This window comes from Chiloscyllium plagiosum, chromosome 16, assembly GCF_004010195.1.
Source record: "Chiloscyllium plagiosum isolate BGI_BamShark_2017 chromosome 16, ASM401019v2, whole genome shotgun sequence".
NCBI classification, from domain to species: Eukaryota; Metazoa; Chordata; class Chondrichthyes; order Orectolobiformes; family Hemiscylliidae; genus Chiloscyllium; species Chiloscyllium plagiosum.
Genome location: NC_057725.1, coordinates 51,550,931 through 51,571,496, shown reverse-complemented (window position 1 = coordinate 51,571,496; position 20,566 = coordinate 51,550,931). Strand labels below are relative to the sequence as shown.

At 41.2% G+C, this 20,566-nt stretch overlaps 1 long non-coding RNA gene across 1 annotated transcript in view; it reads right to left on the bottom strand.

Moving 5' to 3' along the window:
* Positions 1-2,969: 2,969 nt before the first annotated feature.
* The window catches only part of LOC122557903, a 54,229-nt gene continuing 36,632 nt past the window's right edge, over positions 2,970-20,566 (bottom strand). The window contains exons 4-5 of the long non-coding RNA XR_006313970.1: positions 17,309-17,383; positions 2,970-3,066 (exon numbers count right to left, since the gene is read on the bottom strand). This is a non-coding gene — a long non-coding RNA (uncharacterized LOC122557903). The remainder of the gene's footprint in view (positions 3,067-17,308; positions 17,384-20,566) is intronic.

Here is a 20,566-nt window from a genome sequence, read left to right as displayed (position 1 = left end):
TGCTCTATTTTGTTTTCCACCTTTGTTAAGAAGTCAATAACAGAACGAAAATAGGGAAACAGATACTGCTCAATAATATCCTTCTATGAGCAGCATTAAAGATAGGTTAAAGGCCAGATAGGCTCTCACTTTGACAATTGTGAACTGGCACTTTATAATTTCCACAACAGAGAAAAAGGCCAAAGATGCAGGTAAGAATGAAGTGAAAGTATTCCAAGTATCCATTAGAACTCTATATGGTTCAGTTCAGCCAGGATATCCAGTTCCTTATGCAAGATTTATTTGTGTGTGTGTAACTTGGACGAAATTATATTTAACGGGTCATAGATGCCAGGAATTCCTAAACTCATGCTCCCTGTTTTTGAGGTATTGAGAATTTAAGACCATAAGACATAGGAGTGAAAGTAAGGCCATTCGGCTCATCACGTCCACTCTGCCATTCAATCATGGCTGATGGGCATTTCCACGCCACTTATCCACACTCTCCTCATAGCCCTTAATTCCTTGCAAGATTAAGAATTTATCAATCTCTGCCTCGAAGACATTTAACGTCTCAGCCTCCACTGCACTCCATGGCAATGAATTCCATAGGCCCACCACTCTCTGGCTGAAGAAATGTCTCCTTATTTGTGCTTTAAATTGACCCCCTCTAATTCTAAGGCTGTGCCCACGGGTACTAGTATCCCCACTTGATGGAAACAAATTCCCAGCGTCCACCCTTTCTAAGCCATGCATTATCTTGTAAGTTTCTATTAGATCTTCTCTCAACCTTCTAAACTCTAATGAATACAAGCCCAGGATCCTCAGCGTTCATCATATGTTAAGCCTACCATTCCAGGGATCATGTGTGTCTCCGCTGGACACACTCCATGCCAGTATGTCCTTCCTGAGGTGTGGGGCTCAAAACTGGACACAGTATTCTAAATGGGGCCTAACCAGAGCTTCATAAAGTCTCAGTAACACATTGCTGCTTTGACATTCCAACCCTCTTGAGATAAATGACAACATTACATTTGTTTTCTTTACCATGGACTCAACCTGCAAGTCAACCTTTAAAGAATCCTGGGCTAGCACTCCCAGATCCTTTTGTACTTTGGCTTTATGAATTTTCTCACCGTTTAGAAAATTTCTGATGCTGTGTTAACATTTCTGCATTAGTATGAATGCTTATCACTGTTAACTCACATAATAGTTACTATGCATGAGCTTAAGCAATGTGTATTGGCAGGGTGAATCCATTTTCAAAATATGCATTGAGACCGTTGCCACATCAGCACTGACCAGGACCTTATTTTGAGCTGCCCTTTAAGGCCTTTAACTTCTGAAAAAAATGGCTTTGTTTTGCAGTTGTGATGCAACTTCTGGAATCTGCACATGTGCAGTGTAGTGTCCAGAGTTGATAGCAATGTTCCACTCAGCGTGAAGTATTGAAACCCCCTGCCCATAGATGGCAATCAAGTAAATTACTGAACTGAAGGAAAGATACCTTTTTATGCCATTATTCCTTCTGTACAAATTAAACCATGTTGCATGAGGTGTAACTGGGCTTTCACAATGTACTAACTGCATAACTACTAAAAACATCTCTGGCCTTGGAAAGTCAATTTTATATTTGTAGAACATCAAATTTCTCCACGATGAAACACTTTTAAAACATACATATTTTAAGATTTTGTCTATGATATTTCCGATTCTAGCTTAATCCCATTTCTCAAACATTTATTTCACTTTCTATAAAATTCCATTTTTAAAACTGTAAAACATTGTGTGGTTTTCTGAGTACCTGTCTCTGTTCATCATCAAATAGAGTAAACAGCCAGCACAGACACAGGACATCTGGAGATTCCCTTGACTTGGTTCCAGATTCAAATTGACATTTGAAAAGGGGAAATCCACACCTGAGAGAGCACTACATCTTTATAGACAATTTTCTTTGGTTCCATATGTATGTTGACCAGATCGGAATGTATCTCAGTATCATCATTCTCAACTTTTTCATTGCATCTCATTTGTCACCCATTTGACCAACATCTAATGCTAAGTAAACTGAAACTTACATAAATTAAATAATGGGAAGACCACGTCTTTGGTTGCTATCTCAGATGATAGCCCTAGTCATCTGTTCCATCTCTCTCTGGCAAATATATACCACTTTCAACCTCAACATCAACCTCTGACTTTCCTCCTTCCACCACCATGACAATGGTCACCTCCACCCCACCTAAGCTTATCTGATAAAAATAACTTTACCAATGCCTTTGTTACCTCTGGACATGACTATTTCTCTCTTTTCCAGACCAGCCTTGCATCTTCTATCCACCACAAGCCTGAGCTTGTCCAAAGTTTTGCTGCCTGAATGCTAATTTGCACCAAGTCCCTATCACCTTGTGAACCAACGTACATTAGAACATAGAACATAGAACATAGAACAATACAGCACAGAACAGGCCCTTCGGCCCACGATCCTGAATGCTAATTTGCACCAAGTCCCTATCACCTTGTGAACCAACGTACATTGAATTCCAGTCTAGCAACCCTCCTCATCCTATTTCAAATATCTCAGTGGTCTTGCCCTTCTCATGTCTGTAACCTCCTCCAGCCCACAAACCTCCCACTTTACAACACTCTCTCAATTTTGGCCTCTTGAACTTCTCTGATTTTAATTCTTCCACTTGCTGAGCTACCACACTCTAGAATTCCTTCACTTAGCCTGCCCAGTTCTCTACTCTGGCTCCCCCTTAAAATTTGCCTTTTTTAGTAATCTGTCCTTGAATCTCCTTTTGTGACTGTGTGCCAAATGTTTGATAGTACTACTGTGAAACACTTTGGGATATTTGACTGCATCAAAGGTACAGTATAAATGCAAGTCTTCATGTCAGCTTTCTGCAATATTTTAACATTCCCAGTCAGTACTTCTATAACAAACATCTGGGACAGTAGAAACAGATTAAAGTGAGTATTTACAGTTGAGTGAATGGCCATCAAATCCTGTTTTGAATTAGTCGAACTGTTTCTCATGAAATCTTCATACAGAAAATCGTATACGTCCTTCACTGCATTCTCCACCTGATGAAATCAATTATATTCGAATGTTAGCCACCTCACAGATCTCATTGGCAACAATGTGAACATTTTAAAATATAGCTGTACTTGATTTTGCTGATATTTCCTCCCTGTACTCACCTCCCCCTCCCTTCCCTGGCGGTGGGTAATGGAATGTGCCCAAGTGCTCCACCTCATGTGCTCTGAATGGATTTGTTTTTCTGTACTTGAGCACTTACATAGACCAGATGTTCTGTTTAAATCTATTCCACAGTTTAAAGACATTTATAAAGAATACCAGTAAAAATAGTTATGTTTTGTTTTGTCACAACAACAGCAAGCATCTTTCATGCCTAGAACTTAATTCAAATTGCACAGACTCCGCTTTCAACTTATATCCTTACATGTAGACCCTGTGTTGGGGGAGGGTGGGACTGGAACAAGGAGAATGCTTTGACATTTAGTTCCAAATGAGGAACCTCCTTTACTGCACCTCCTGCAGAAGCTCTCTCTGCATCATAAGCAATGCTGCCCACATGTTTGCTCTCAGTTATTGTAAGCAATTAGCTATTTTTAGCCTTTAATGTCAAGCTGTTTGGGATATCTAGATTTTACACCTCCCAGCCAAACGTTGTATAAGTAAAGCTCACTCGACTCTAATGCTTTAGTAACCTATTCCAATTCGGACTTAGCGGTCTCCATTGGAAGATTTTTCATGACCAGGCCTCTCAGTTGCCAGATCAGATCCTCCTGTGCCATGGTCAAGCATAATGCTACTTTTCAAGCTCAAGTCATCTGCATTATTACAAAGAAAACTTGGTCAAGAATTACACAGCAATTACTCTGAAAATTAGGATGAAGTTGCTTGCTCCATTTTGCTGATGACAAGAGAAATTGCTGAACGTAATACCCACTTCCTGACAACACTGTGTGTCTACTACACCTTCAGGACTTTGACAGTCATGTTCATAAGATTCATTACCACTTTTCTAAGAAAGGAATGGGTGACAATTGCTGGTTTAATCAGTGATACCTTCCTCCTGTGAAAGAAACACAAAAATTGTAGAGAGGAAACAAGGCCATGCTGTGTTGTACAGAAGGGAATCCTTTTCAAAAGTAGATATTCTGATGAGAAAGGTGGAACAGAAAGACTTGCTTACATTTTCCAGTCTTGGACTAGGGAACAACCCTTCTTTACATTGCACAAATCCTGAACAGATCTGGAAGCAGCCATCATATTTTCTTTAAACTTGGCTAGCAGCTAGGATTGAATCTGGCACTAGAATTAACTCAGAAAAGAGTTGGCAAAACAAAGTGGATGATAAAGTAAATGTTTGAAGAGCAAATGATGTCTGGGACAGCACATGGAACAATACTCCAGTTGTGAAACAGGGAAATGGGAAAATGCTGACTTACCTCCTAAGGCCATCAGTTCTGTCAGGGTGTTAAGGCTGAAAAAGGCCCCTTTTGCTTTCCAGGTTCAAATGACTGCTCTCATTTGAAGGTAATGTGGGTGTTGCCTAAGAAGTACTTGTAGACTATATGATGCTGGTGTTCACTTTTCAGTTATGCACTGATCGAATAGGACCCTTCTGATATTCATATGAACCATTATGGCTGGAGAACTGGATAGAAATGTGGGTATCATCAGTCATCATTTTGCTTCTGAAAATCAGGAATTGACAGCCCCATTATTTTGTTTTTACTATTTAGTGAGAAAGGAAATTAACTTTAAGGAGATTTAAATGGTCATTTAAACTTAATTTCCTTTCTCTTGTGTAAAACATTGGGAACCTATTGATCCTGCTCATATCCTCTGCACAAAATTGGATGAAGCTTGACATAAAATCTGCCAGCTATAGTTAGCTAAATGATTAAAATTGATGCCATGTTATGTTGCATGTTGTCTGCAGATCCTTCTAAAGCAGATGTAATAGCTATATTGCCTCTGGACGCAGTGACCTTCTTTTGTGGCCAAGTAGACGTGTCCATTCCTTTAAGCATAATGCATCTCTAATCAACAGTTCTAGGCAGTATAGTTTTGATACTGTCTGGCATTTCTGGTAGGCCAAGCTATATGGCCCCTTTTACTAAACTAGGGGAGTACAAAAAGTAAAATTGACTGTGGACAATGACACTAGTAACACAACACACCATGGCTTCCTTCAAAATCCTGACAATCAAGGAGCTGACTCAGTTGCAATGTCTGCTTCATGTGAACATAGAACAATACAACGCAGTGCAGGCCCTGTGAAACCGATCTGAAGCCCATCTAGCCTTCCCTATTCCAATATCATCCATATATTTATCCAATGACCATTTAAATCTCCTTAAAGTTGGCTAGTCTACTACTGTTGCAGGCAGGGCACTCCACGCCCTTACTACTGAATTGTAGGAACATGTTGCACACGGACTGCAGGAAGACTGGAATTTTGTAATTTGGATTCATAAGGAACAAAGACTTGACAAAAAACACCTTATAGCCAATGAAACTCTTTAAAAGTGTTGTAATAATGTAATGTAGGATTAATTATTCAATGAGCAAAACAGCCTAATAATTTAATTACAATACTGCACAGTTTTCTCAATCTTTACATGGGATATACACTTTCTTAACTCTGCTGTCCTCCTCCTAGAGTCATTCTCTAATTTTCCAGCAATCTCAAGGCTCCATTCCTGCTATTAACTTTATGCAGGCTCCGGTCCCATGTTCACAGCTTTATAAATACTCTGCATTGATCAACATCATCCAGGTTTCTCAACATTTTTATTTCTGAAATAAAATCAAGAGCAGTTGAGTGAATCTATCCTCATAAGTTATAGTCTTTATCACAGAATCATCTTGTTGCTCCTCTACTCATAGAGGCTGGGATCGTGGTATCAGTACTGGTTCCAGATTAGGTGTCACTCACTAGGTTAGCAATATTAATCTTGGATCTACACTGATCTCAGTTGTGATATCTGTAATGAATTAGGATGTGTATGGTTAGGAGACTAGTACATATATGCAACTAGTACATGACTGTAAATCAGAACCATTAAAAGGGATATTAATTCTGGTCGAGGCCAACATGTATAGCAGTAATTCTCCTGGAAGTGTACCTGTTTTAATTACTAGAAGATCAGTACCACCCCTGGAGCCATAATGCAGTGAGTATCAGGACTGATCTTGGACATGCACTTGCATCAACATTGGGGTTATCTGGTATAACTTGAATATGTACAGAGATCGATAACGGGGGTATCAATGCTGCTCATGCCCTGGTACTGACGTCAATAGCAGAAAATTTTAGTATTGATTCTAGACCTGCACTAGGTCAACCACCTTCAACCAAAAGTGCCAAGTGGATGATCCAATTCAGCCTCCCCTTGATTTCCCAGCATCTCAGACATCAGTCTTCAGCTAATTTGATTCACTCTACATGGTACAGAAATGGCTGGAGGCACTGGATACTGCAAAGAATTTGGCACTGGCAACATTCCAGCGGTAGCAATATAGATCTCTGCTCCAGAACCAACTGTGCCTCAAACTGAGCTGTTCCAATATAGCTAAGATCTAAAGTGCAGAGGTGAGATGAGAGTGAATGCCCTTGACATCAAGTGTGGCATCAAAGAGCTCTTGCAAAACTGAGTGAGTCAATAGAAATTGAGTGAAAATTCTTCACTAGGTTGGAGTCATACTGAGCACAAAGGAAGATCAATGATCTCAGCTCCAGGACCTCACTGCACTAATTCCTCAGGATAATGGTCATACCCAACCATTTTCAGCTGCTGCATAAATAATAAGAGTCAAGGTCCCATGCCTCCTGTCACCTTTCTGTTGGCATTGACCACCACTGGCTAGAGTAGTGAAATACAGGTCTATGCATATATCCAGCAGACACTAAGGGTCCTGAACTTGGAACTCCATAACAGCCATCACGCTGTTCATGAAGTTAAAAATCACACAACATCAGGTTATAGTCCAACAGGTTTATTTAGAAGCACTACCTTTCTGAGCGCTGCTCCTTCATATAGCTACTTGATGGAGCAGCACTCCAAAAGCTTGTACTTCCAAAAAACCTGTTGGATTATAACCTGGTGTTGTGTGATTTTTAACTTTGTTCACTAAGTCCAGCACCTGCATCTCCACATCATGGCTGTTCATGAAGACAGCCAGATGTTCATATGCCAGAGACAGTAGAAAAAGAGTTGAAGTCCTCCACTTTTGAGGCAGTGCCCAGTGGCCATGACAATGACTTGTCCATCACTCCAAGTTGTTAATTTTTGACATTGTGTGTCCTTTCCAGCCTGGGAATGAATGATGCCTGGTAAGATGGTGTCAGACAGTTCTCCAAGTGTCAGCGACCTGGGACATTGTTTCCTCAGCCAACCGAACAGCTGTCAAAGTGATGTGCTCACCAGATTGTGCTCCTAAATCTAATTGAGCAAAGTTCCATCGGAGCTGTCTGTTTCTGACTGAAAGAGGTTGAAGGAAGCTAGTATGCCGACGCTACCTCTGAGGGGTCTGTGGTTTCTTCCTCAGAAGGGGAGGAGGAGATAGTTTGAGGGGCCAGTCTCTTGAAGGCAGAGACTATGCATGTTCCACCAGTGCTTGCTGGAGACAAAAGAGAGAATGCATTGCAACAAACAGTAGAAGCTCATGTTAAGAGTACATTCCTAGTGGCCGTAATGAGACAGCAGCATACCAATGGGCAATGGTTCTTATTTGGTTGCCATGACATGCAGTTTGAGCATCACAACAGGCATGGTTGTGGTCCTCACCAGCTAGAGGAAGGGTCCTCTCATCGTAGGGGATGAGGAGATGGACTTTGGGTGCCCTATCAGATATCTTGGCTCTTTTGGGTCTATAGTGGGCAGTTTACTCCTGAAATAAGAGATTGAGTGAGATGAAAGTGGTTTGACCAGCCGTTAGTGCTGGCGTAGGTGGGGAAAAGTGTTCGAGAGAGTGAGTTGGTGGCATTGATGGTTAGCAGTATGGATGGCGTTAGGTGGGTGAGAGCAGGTGAGGGAAGATAGTGCATGCAACAGTGGGAGGGATAGAGTATGAGCCGAGGCATATAGGTGGGTGCGATAGCAGAGATAGACTCAGTGTGGGGTACAGAGAGAAGAGGATAGCACTTATCCTCATAGAGCTGAGAAAGTCATTGACCTTCTTGTGGCAGTGCCGCACGTTCCTCCAGATACCAGGTGGCAGCCAGCCCTCAGACCAGAATCTGGGGCTGTCGTCTCCATTGGTAGGCCTGAGGGAACAGAATGGCCTTTTTCTTGCACTATCCATCTGCCAGGACCTCCAGGTCCCTGTCTGCAAAGCCTGGAGCATTGGTGGAGAATTTATTTTTCCTCTGTTCGCCTGGCTTGGGGAAATTCTTCATATTCAAAAAGCATACACAGCAACCCAATGTGGCATTTTAAATATGTCCCGACTTTGGGACAACACTTGCTTGTGGCAAGAAGGTAGATATGATGAGGAAGGCACACACAGAGGCATGGTGCACATCTAATGCGGTGAGTTTCAGGAACCAAAATGTGAAATCTCACTGGGGCTCAAGAGGACAAGCCCACCATGAAACTCACTAAAATTGACACTTCACTGATTTTATGGTAAAATTCAACCCTTCACAGCTGTGGATGCCATAAAGCCACAGAAATTAGAGTGCGTGCCTCCCCTAATCCAGTTTTATTGGATGGTCTGCTTGAAGTATCTTCTGTCAGTTTTCACAAAGCAAAACTCAATTTAATCCCTGGTTATTGATGATGGCTTATAGGCCTCAAGGAATTTATTAAGTGAGGCCTTGAGCCAAAGGCTGTGCATTCACATTAGGCTCTATTAGTAATAGGTACTAAGTAAAGATTCTCTGAACTACACAGGCATAAATCCAAGAATGTCTGCTTCAGATTAATTATTACTGTCTGTGAATCACGTCTGCAATTTTAACAACACAAACAATGACTGATCAAGGGTTTAATTAATAGGAGGTGATGTCCTGTAGGGTTGCTGTGAGCAGTCGGCAGTCTGGTATTGCGTGATAATTGCTGTTTTGTTGTATTTAACTGGCTCTAAGACCACTGCTCAGATACATTTTGTGAGGAAGTGACATACCCTGAGATCAGTCAGAGGATAGATGAGAAAGTGTCCATGTAATAGCAGATCCTTGTAAATTTCCAGTATCTACTCTGGTGAAAACACCATATTATCCATGTCAGAAAAAACAGGTTTTAAATATAGTTTTGAGAGTGCAGTGGTTGTAATGAGGTTAGTCAGGTGGACATCATAGAATATGAGTTCCCTGACTGGACCAGATTAACAGCCCCAATCAGGGAGCCCTGGCTGACAGATAAAAAAGAGGAGTGTTAGACATTCGACAACCTGAAAGCTGGTTCTGAGGGAGTTGAATTAGTGCCTAGGACTTTCAACATGTAAATAAAGAATGACTTAGTGACGGGATACCAACTTCTATGTAGTTATTTCAGTGGCAAACAAGAGTAAAGCATGTTCCTGAAAAAACTCGCCCACAGTTTGTCTTTGAGTTGTGGAAAAAATGTATTACTTTTAAAAGGCAAATGACACTAGGGCAGATGAAAAGCAACAAGTAATTCTCCTGATTGCAGGTCCACAAGCTGCCTTTACAATTATTAGGAGTCTAACTTCCCCTGATGCTCCAGATATTGAAACCTTTCAAGTGTTGATGGATTGAATTAAGAAATATCATGACCTCAAGCCTCTAATTCGTTTTTACTTGGCAGCAGGGAACTCCATATCCGGATTTTTGACCAGGTTAAGAAGACTGCCAGAAGCATGTGTATTGGTTTGACCTTTAATAAGATGTTGAGAGACCAGTTGGTATGTAGGATTAACGATGTAACCATGCAAAAGCATCTACTAACTGAAGCCCTACTAGACTTCAAACAGGCACTATGACTGGCTTTATCATTGGAAAATGCATATGAGTTACAGGGTATTCCAATGGAAGTAGACACTCGCCAGACTGACTGAGTTTAGGGGAATGTCACTTGACTGAAGGCAATTGCATAGCCTCACTCAGGACATATCCTGAACAGAGGGACTTTAGATCAGCCCATAGCAAAATAAAGATGAGTCTCGGCCAAATAGATCAAACTGTCTTTAGGATCCGGGCTGGCAAACCATTGTAGTTGCTGCTGGTGTGCGGACTCAAGACAGAAAAGGAATGCTACTGGATCTATATTGAGTAAGGGAACTTCTAGGCCAGCACCTGAAAAGTCCACCTACATCTGGCATGGAACAGTTAAAATACTTAGCCACATCCAAATCAGAACTAATCAAAATAAACGTCTGGCTAAACAGTCATCTGGTTCTAATGGAGGTTGATACCGAAGTAGCCATTTCAGTGATCGCACAACTGGGCTTTAACAAAATTCACTCTGGAGTTCAATCTTCAGTTTGTACAATGGTGAGAAGCTACAACAGGGAGCCTTTACAGATTAAGGGAATGTCTTCAGTTCCAGTTTCTTATGAGAAGCAGCTGGTTCAGGTCCACTGATTGATTGTAGTAAGAGGCTCAGGCCCAATCTTGATGGTGCGAAATTGTTTGAGAGAGATTCACTGAAATTGGCTCAACACTTTTCAATTAGAAAACAGTTGCCTTTGTGATATCTTAATTAAATGCCCAGAAGTCTTTCAAGAAAGGCTAAGGATTATCAAAGGAGCCCAGACCACCTTGCATGTTGACTAGGAAGCAATTCCATAATTCTGCAAGGCCCATCCACAGCAATTAAGTAGAGGCAGAAATCAGAAGGCTGGAAAGCAAAGGAATCATCAAACTAATTGTGGAATGGACAGCACCAATCGATTTTGAAGTCGAATGGGTCAGCTTGCCACTGTGGGGATTTTAAACAAATGGTAAACTGCTTTTTGCAGCTGGATAAATACCCAATTCCCTCACATAAAGGATTTATATACAAAGCTGGCAGGGGAGTTGTCCTTCACGAAGCTGGACATGAGCCATGCATACTTGCAATTGTGGTTAGATGAGGACTCCCAGAAGTATGGTAGAATTAATAACCGTAAACATTTGTATCAATATATTAGACTGCCATTTGTGGCAACGTCAGCTGTGTAAATTTTCAATAGACGATGGAGAACATTTTATGAGGTCAGCAAAGTCACCAGGTCACCAGTTACCTAGGTGACATACTAATAACAGGGAAGACCAACAATGAGCACTTAGAGCACTTAGATGTAGTCCTTAGATGTTTCTCCCAGGCAGGCATATGCCATAGAGGGGAAACGTGTGTTCCAGGCATCACAAGTGACCTACTTGGTTTACAAAGTCACAGGACCGGGTTACACCCATTGGAAGATAAAGTGAGAGTGATCAAAGGTGCCTCAGCTCCCATGTGTGTACCAGAGCTTAGGTCTTTCCTTGACTGGTGAATTATTATGGAAAGTTCATACATAACCTGGCCTCCATCTTGGCACCTTTACATTAACTGTTTCAAAAAAGGTCAGCCTTTGAAGTGGTTCCGTAGCCAAGACATAGCTTTCAGAGAAGTAAATTCTCTAAGGTGGTGGCACACTATGATCCCAAGTGAGATCTGGTATTGACATTCGATGCCTCCCGTATGGCATCCCGTAGTATTACCGCATAAATGGCTCAACGGCGAGGAACGCCCAATAGTGTATGCATCCAGGACTTTAGCTAATGCAGAGTGTAAATACGTCCTGATAGAGAAGAAAGATTCGGCACTCATATTTGGAATCAGGATGTCCTACCAATACCTTTACCGTTGTAACTTTGTAATAATAATGGACTACCACTCCCTACTAGGCCTACTTAAAGAGGTTAAGGCAGTGTTGCCCATAGCTTCAGACTAAATTCAGCGGTGGGCTCTAATACTAAGTGCGTATAATAATAAGTTGGCACAGCGTGAAGTAGCAAACATGGATGCACTGAGCTGCATCACACTGATAGATACACCACCAATGGTACCGCCACTTCCAGGAGTCTGTGTATTACAAAAGTTGCGCGCAGTTTTTTTATCGTCGTTCCCATGTTTATGAATGAACTCCATACGTGTCCAACCACTTTGAGTGGGTATCTACAATGACTAAGAACATTGATGTCTTAATTAAATACCCAGAATGGTTTTAAATTTTCTGGACACACGTCCAGTCATGGCTGACAATATCAGACTTTGGATCCAGAAAGATCCAGTCCTGGCAAAACTGAAACAGCTGGTGGTGATGGGGGAAACAAAAGGGCCATCATAAACAGACCTTTGGCCCCAGAGAGACCAGATCACAGTAGAGGATGGCATCTTATTATGGGGAGCAAGAGTGATTGTCCCAAGCAAAGGTCGCCACCAGATATTGGCTGAACTCCACCAGGGTCATCCAGGGGTCTCCAAAATTAATATGTTGGCAAGAAGATATGTCTGATGGCTAGGCTTGGATGCAGACATAGCCATATTAGTGGGGCAACCCAGAGTGCCAACATGGACAAGAATTACCAGCAGCAGCTATCCCAGATTCATGGGAATGGCTGGGTAAACCCTGGACTTGATTACACTTTGACTATCCAGATCCGTTCTTGAGTTCAACATTCTTAGTCATTGTAGATGCCCACTCAAAGTGGTTGGATATGCAAGGAGTTCATTCATCAAACATGGGGAACGACAATAGAAAAACTGCGCACAACTTTTGTAATACACAAACCCCCAGAAGTATTGGTCACACACAGCAGGCCATCATTTACTAGCAGGGAATTCTAGTATTTCCTAAAGTTGAATGGGATGGCATGGAACTGTCCATATAAGTCAAGTGGGACTCAACTTACAAAGACAGCACCAGAGCATCCATCATCCAATGGTCTGGCAGAAAGAACAGTCCAATCTTTGAAGGCAGGCTTGAAGAAACTGCTTACAGCTTTGCTGGATACCAAACTATCCCAGTTCCTATTTGATTATTGGACCATCCCTCATGCAACAACAGAGAAAGATCCAGCAGAGATGCGAATCACAAGAATACTCCGCACCAGGTTAAATTTGATCTTCCCGGACCCAAGATGTAGGGTGAAACGGCATCAGAAATGCAAGTGCCCAACGCCAGACTCTGCCAATTGAGAGAGACAGTTTACTACAGGGAACAAAGTTTGGTGTAGGAACCAAGGGAATGGCCCTGCATGGTTAAGAGTCTTGGTCGACGTGAGGTCAGGTCCAGTGACACAGGAAGTTCAGGTAGGAGCAATAATCCTGAACAAGCACAAGGATCATATGAAAGCCGCAAACTTGCAAACGGTGTGGGAGCAAATTGTGCCCGCTCCTCGGAACCGTTGGAAAGGCTGTCTGAACCCGTGGACTCTCTCTCTCTGCTGAGCATTAAAAGGATGTCTGAATCTGGGATTAATTCTGCAGATCATGCCACATTGATGCCTTTGCCACCGGAAGAAAAAAGTGAATTTCTCCCAAGATGCTCTGGGTGTAAGAGGAGAGCTCCTGTGTGTTACACGCTGCCCATTACAAAGGCAGAGTCAGAGGATATCTAACCTGGTGTTAAAACACCCCAGGTAGCGTGATAAGAAAACGATCTGGCCTATATCCTCGGACTCGGAGGAGGAGTGATATGGTGATTGTAGTGAGATCAGGCGAGCTGGACTTCACAGAATATGAATCCCTTGATTGGAGCTGATAATCTAGTCCAAACAGGGAGCTCTGGCTGAGAGATAAAAAGAAGAGTATCAGCAATTCTGAGACTAGCTCTGAAGGATCTAGACCAGCGACAAGGACTTTCCAAGTGCAAGTAAAGGGTGACATGGTGATGGGAAAATGTTTTCTTGTGGCATTACTTCAGAGAAATTGAGATATTTGTTGACAATTTATCTATATTAAGGTGATGCAGAGGCTTTTCAAGAGTTTATTATAAAAAGGCTTAGGTGCACTGAAGAGGGTTAAAATTGTAAGGATGGGACTAGAAATCTATTTGTCTATCATGATTGGTATAATTGGGCATTTATAGTCCCATCCTTACAATTTTTACCCTCTTAAGTGCATTTAATCTGTTTTATAATATGAACTGCACACAGTACTGTACTCTTAAGTGTGGCCTAATTGATACACATTTAGCAACACTTTTCTATTTTTTTAATTATCTCTTTCTAAAGAACTCCCAGTAGTTGTTTTATTCCCTGTATAGAAACAGGCCACTCAGCCCAATCAATCCAGACTGGCTATAATAGTCCATACAAGCCTCTTCCCAATTTGCCTTATCTGAATTTATCATTATAACCCTCTATTTCCTTCTCCCTAAATGCTTGTTCAGCTTCCCTTTAAATGCATCTCTACAATTCACTTCAATCAATTTCAGTAGTTGCAAATTCTACACTGTCCCCACTCTTTGGATAAACAAGTTTCTTCTGAACTTTCTCCTGGATTTCTTGGTGACTATCCCATATTGTTGGCCTCCAGTTATACTCTTTAACAAAGAAATAAACATTTTCTCAGTATGCATTCTATTAAACCCACTTTTCATAATTCTAAAGGCCTCTATTAGACCACAAAATATTTTATTCCTCTTTTAGTTTGATTAATCTATTTAATTTTTTTTCCAATCTTAACTGTCCTCCTTTTATTTCTGCCTGTACAAGATTTTACAACTTGCTTTATGTTTCTTGACAATTTCATTTCATATTTCCTCTTTGCCATCCTAATTCCTCTTTGATTGATTTCCTATTTGTTGCTTATTCTCCCTTATCATGCTGTTCCCTGCTGTCCATGTACTTGGTGTATTCTTTCTTTATCTTCAATTTTTCTGTTATGTCTTCATTTATCCATGGTTTCTCATTAAGTTTTAGCTTATTACTACTTTTCAGCAAAATATGATTTTCCTTAATTCTACTGAACATCGCTTTAAACATTTCCCTTTAGTTCCACGTATGTTGTCAAATATTATTGTGCATTTTATTTTCCCAAAATCCTATTCCCAGTCAGCAACTCAAATCAACTTTTCTACAATCCATTACCTTGGTCTCTCTCATGTTCCTATTCTTCATGATTTTTACCTTAAAGCATATTATAGTATGGTTCCAAAGATCTAGAGGTTCCCTAACATATTTAAATATTTCTTCCTCCATCTGGGTGATTAATAGATTACTGTTACAAGTGTGATCAATCCGTCATCTTTTCTCTTTATCCACATAGATTCCATTTCTGTCTTACTCATGGTTGTCACTTCCTGTGTGACCATTATAAGGTTTGCTATCCCACCTCCTTTATTCCTCAGGTAAAGTTTTCTGAATATATTATGCCATGCAATGTTTAATTCCCAGTGCTAATTTTTTTTGAAGTCATGCCTCACTAATCCCACCTATATCTGATTCCAATTAATGTATAGTTGGCTCCAGTTCCTTTGTTTTATTGTGGATAATAATAATAAGCCACCTTATTATTAATTCTACTTTTAATCTTCTATTTGTGCTCTATCCAATTATGTAATTCCTTAATATTCCTGTGTTCTGCCTTCCTGTTTCATTTATCATTAGGCTTCTTTTATTTTCTGCTGATCCCTCTCTGCACCCTGTCTTACTAGTTTGAGTCTTTATCCCATCCCTGTTCACACTTTCTGCTGGATCACGAAAGCCAGAAGCTCATGTTTTTCTCTGGAGCTGCTGAGAGAGCAGCAGGGTGTCATTACTATTTTGGATTCCACTTCCCGCTCGCAGCTATCAGCTTGAGAGGCTCCACAGCTGTCAGGCAGGTTGGCTTGTGGCACCAGGCCTGTTCTGCTGAGCAGAGAAGAGGGGGAGTGAGATTAAGTGAGAGGACATCAATGAATTACAACTAAAATTAGATTTCATTGTCATGTGTACTTAAGTATAGGAACACATGACTGCAGTCAAAAGTGTACAAAGTCGCCATTTTCCGGCGCCATCTTGGTTACAAAGCCAGAATATATTAAAAAAAAACCAAAAGGACTAGACATTGAAGTCTAAACCTTATTTCCATAAAGATGTTTGGAAATACCGATGCAAGTCCAAGGGCTAGCCACAATCTGGAGTCTCAGTCAGCCTGCTGGTCTTGTGTCAATTGCCAGGAGGAGACACGTTCTTGCTCATGCTGACACTGCCACCTCCAATCACTGGAGGAGCTTTGCTATCACTGCCACTGCCGCCACCAGCCCCAAATGCCAGGAGAAGGATCTTCCTCCTGCCACTTCCACCTCCAATCACCGGGAGGAGCCACATTCGCCGCCTCTGCCTCCATGCTCTGGGAGGCTGCAGTGCATGGCCCTCTTGCTGCTGTGCTGATGCTACAAAAGGCTTTAAAGAAAATAAAAACGAGAAAGCTATAAAAGACATAAAGAAAATGCAGAACTAAAAGAAAGGGAAAGAAAGAAAGTAGATGGGATTGGACAAGCCCAGGCTCAGGAGCCAGCACACAGCCCTGTTACTCTGCCGCCATCTTGTTCAAAAGCTGCAGAATGGGGGAGCACTCAAGAGACAGCAGGGATCAGAGGGAATCATGGAAGAGGGGAAAGGATTGCAGAGGACCATAGAGAATGAGGAAAAAGAAAAGCAGAGTTTGGGGTTCCCATGGTGCAGAAAGAGATCACAGACTGTGGAAGACATTGTGATGAAATTGAATCATGGGGAGAATAAGTCCATATGCTGGACAAGTTAACACTCCTTCCACGCCACAAAGAGTGCTGAAAATGCACTTATCGGTTCCATGCAGCAGTTACCTGCCATAGCTCCTAGGGTCCCCAGTGCTGGGAAACCTGGTTGGTCAGTATTAAAACTGAAACAAAGATTTGAGGAACACTGCTTTATTAAAATATTTTAATAAGGCACCCATCACCCAATCACCTAATATTTTCCCTCTGTTGCTACTTAAAATGGGAGTGTTTGAGGTCGGTTTAGTTTTGAGAGTTTTTTTAAAAATAAAGTTCCAACTAACAAAATCCGTGCACTCTTCCCCTTAAAATTCCCCTTACTACGAAACAAACTGTCGATTTTCTTCAGCACCTTTCACTGAACTATGTGTGGCAGTTTTGCTTCTCGGATATTACATCTGAATGCAACTTCGAATTTATTGCTGACCATGGCCACATTATGGCCAATTCTGCATTAATGTAAGTGGACAAAATTGTGTTGACCATTTAAAAGGAGCACTACCATTCCCAGTGGTACCTGTTCACCACAACAAACAAAATCTGTCATTTTTGCACTCAGTTACAAACAATATTAACATAAATATGTGTAACTGAGTCCAGGTTTGGAATATGACTCACCAGATGCTTATAAGTAGACTTCCAGTACATCATCTGTACCACTCCACAGAACAGGACAGCAAAAGAGATCAGCACCTGCAGACACAGGAAATACTAAACTGTGAAAAACAAGATGATTTCAACATATATCCATCTGGCATAGAGATAATGCTGTGAAAAGTCTTCTGTGACAGACATGCTGAGACAGAAAGAGAATAATCGTGAATCCTGGAATGGAGAAAGATTTTCTTTTATATGTAGCCTTTCACAAAATACCAAAATACTCCGAGACTCAATCCATGCATTGCACAGCCTAACACCAAATTCTAGTCTTTGCTTTTTATGCAGCGTTTTAATAAATCTTCAAGTTTCATTCTCTACTCTCCTTCATTCCTCCAATGTTTTTCACAAGTGAATGCAACAAAGCCATTATTCTCTGAGCAAAGGGATAATAAATTAACTAATGTTCACTGAGTAGTTGAATTATACACAATGTGTAACACTGGTACTGGAGAGAGAGAGAGAGAGAGAGAGAGAGTACTACCACACACACAGAGTAAGTGACTGATATAGTGGTGCAGGAGAGAAAAGTGAGGAAGCCATACTGAGATCAGAGAGTGAGTGATGCTGTCGTACAGGAGAGAGCAAGAGTGGTACAGTTGTTGCAGAGAGATAAAGAAGAGCACGGTGGCACAGTGGTGCCTCACAGCGCCTGAGACCCGGGTTCAATTCCCGCCTCAGGCGACTGACTGTGTGGAGTTTGCACGTTCTCCCTGTGTCTGCGTGGGTTTCCTCCAGGTGCTCCGGTTTCCTCCCATAGTCCAAAGATGTGCAGGGTCAGGTGAACTGGCCATGCTAAATTGCCCGTAGTGTTAGGTAAGGGGTAAATGTAGGGGTAGAGAGAGAGAGAGAGAGAAAGAAATAATTAACAGTGTTGTACCAGAGATTGAGTGATATAATGGTTGCTGAATAAAGAATAATATAGTGGGCAACAGTTAACAGGGAAAATCTGCAAATGAGTTATCTCAAAGAGATGAGCTTGTTTAACTGAAGTTCGTGCTGTGCCTGTGCTGATTGTGAGTGCTGCCGGTGATTCATCCCATGATTAGTCACAGTCTGGAAACAAAAACAATTCCCCAAAAAATCATACAGCCAGTATAAAAACCTTACTCTATTATAATCAGGTTTCTGAATATTTCTAGGGTGTGCTGAGGAGCCAAGTGGCTTACCCAGCTCATATTTCTTAAGTTCTTATGTGCCAGAATTCTTGATTGGATATGGTGGACGTCCTTGGCGATGTACCTGTCACAGGAGATATGTTCCACTGAGAAAACTGGAAAACTCATAACCACATAGGTATAGTGGAGGCATACTGTCTACACCGAATTCATGCTCGTAAAAGTAAGACCAGTTCTGAGGAAGGGTCACTGGACCCGAAATGCTAATTCTGATTTCTCTCCAGACATTATACCAGACTAGTTGAGCTTTTCCAGCAATTTCTGCTTTCGTTGCTCATAAAAGTAAACCTGCAAGTTCAGAAACATGAATTATTACTTCTTCCCTGTGAGTTAAAGACATGAGGGTCAGACTGCAAAAGGTGGGTATTGGTTTGTATTCATTAGCATTTCTAAAACATAGTTAGACTGATATAAATTTCTTATCTATAAATATCTTTTTTTATGGGAACTAAAATTGGATACCTTGCACCAGAATTGTCTTTACCGATGAGAAGGGTAGACATATTCATGAAGTTTTTTCCTGGCACTTCCTAATTCTTTTCAGGAGCAATAGTGGAAATAAAGCCATAGGTGAGGACATATGGTCATGTGCAAGATCGTGATGGAATACATATATAGGCTCTCAATAAAATGAGATAAGTTGTTTTATCTCCCTTTGTACTTACTTATATTCTTTGTACTATCACTCCCTTTCTCTGCTTTCTTGAACACGGCAACTCTCACTAATAGATACTTTCAGAGATGCCAAATGTTCTCATCAAATGTCAGGCCAGACAATAAATGTTCATCCCCTATTTGACTCACAGAATGAATCTTGATCTTGCCCTTGCAGTTAGAGATCAGGAGCAGGAATCCTAGGAAAGGCCAAATGGAGCAACTGTACCAAACACACATACAAAATGCTGTAGAAACCCAACGGCTCTAGCAGCATCTATAGTGGGAGAAATTGAGTTAACATTTTGAGTGCAGTATAACTAGTCAACCAGACTTGAAACATTAACTCAGTTTCTTTCTCCACAGATGCTGCCAGACCTGTTGACTTTCACCAGCATTTTCTGTTTGTTTCAGATTTCCTACATCTGCATAGTTTGCTTTTACTGCAGCATTCAGCATTATGCAGATAGATCTTAATTAATAATATTCATCTGAAAACATATAAATTGCATTTCAGCTCTGGCTTTGCTGTCAACTCTGCTGAGATTTATTCCTCTCTATCAATGATAGCACAGGGAACAAAACTAAACCTTTTGTGAGCACATTTCTCAGCCTGAAATCTCAACGTTCATGACAATCTGATTAAAAACCACAAACCTTACAAAATTGATTTACCTCGCTTGCATGAAGTAAACTCCTTTAAAAGAATCTCCTCAAAAGGCTTCAACAACTAATGGATAAAAACACGGCCAACTATATAACATATTTGTGTGTATCTAGTCACAGGCTTGTTTCATGATTTATACAAACAGCTGACCTTCACCTGGATGGGGGTAAAGATGTTATTAACTTTGGTCCTATTCAGATATTAGGTAAAAACAATGACTGCAGATGCTGGAAACCAGATTCTGGATTAGTGGTGCTGGAAGAACACAGCAGTTCAGGCAGCATCCGAGGAGCAGTAAAATCGACGTTTCGGGCAAAAGCCCTATTCAGATATTAGCCTGGGCAGGGATAGGGAGGCGAAGTTAAGAGTTTTATCACTTTATTTCTGTCCAATGAGATCACCTGATGAGTCCAATTATGACATGAGCTTCAGGTTTGGCTGTCTGGCTTTCAATAACCAAACAGTCTGTGTATATACAAATTTTGAGAAGATGTGTAGCTCAGGTTGAGGTTCTGGATATAGGTTTGCTCGCTGAGCTGGAAGGTTTGCTTTCAGATGTTTCATCACCATACTAGGTAACACCATCAGTGAGCCTCTGGATGAAGCACTGGTGTCATGGCCCGTTTCTATTTATATATTTAGCTGTCCTTGGGTTGGTGATGTCATTTCCTGTGGTAATGTCATTTCCTGTTCTTTTTCTCAGGGGTGGTAAATGGGATC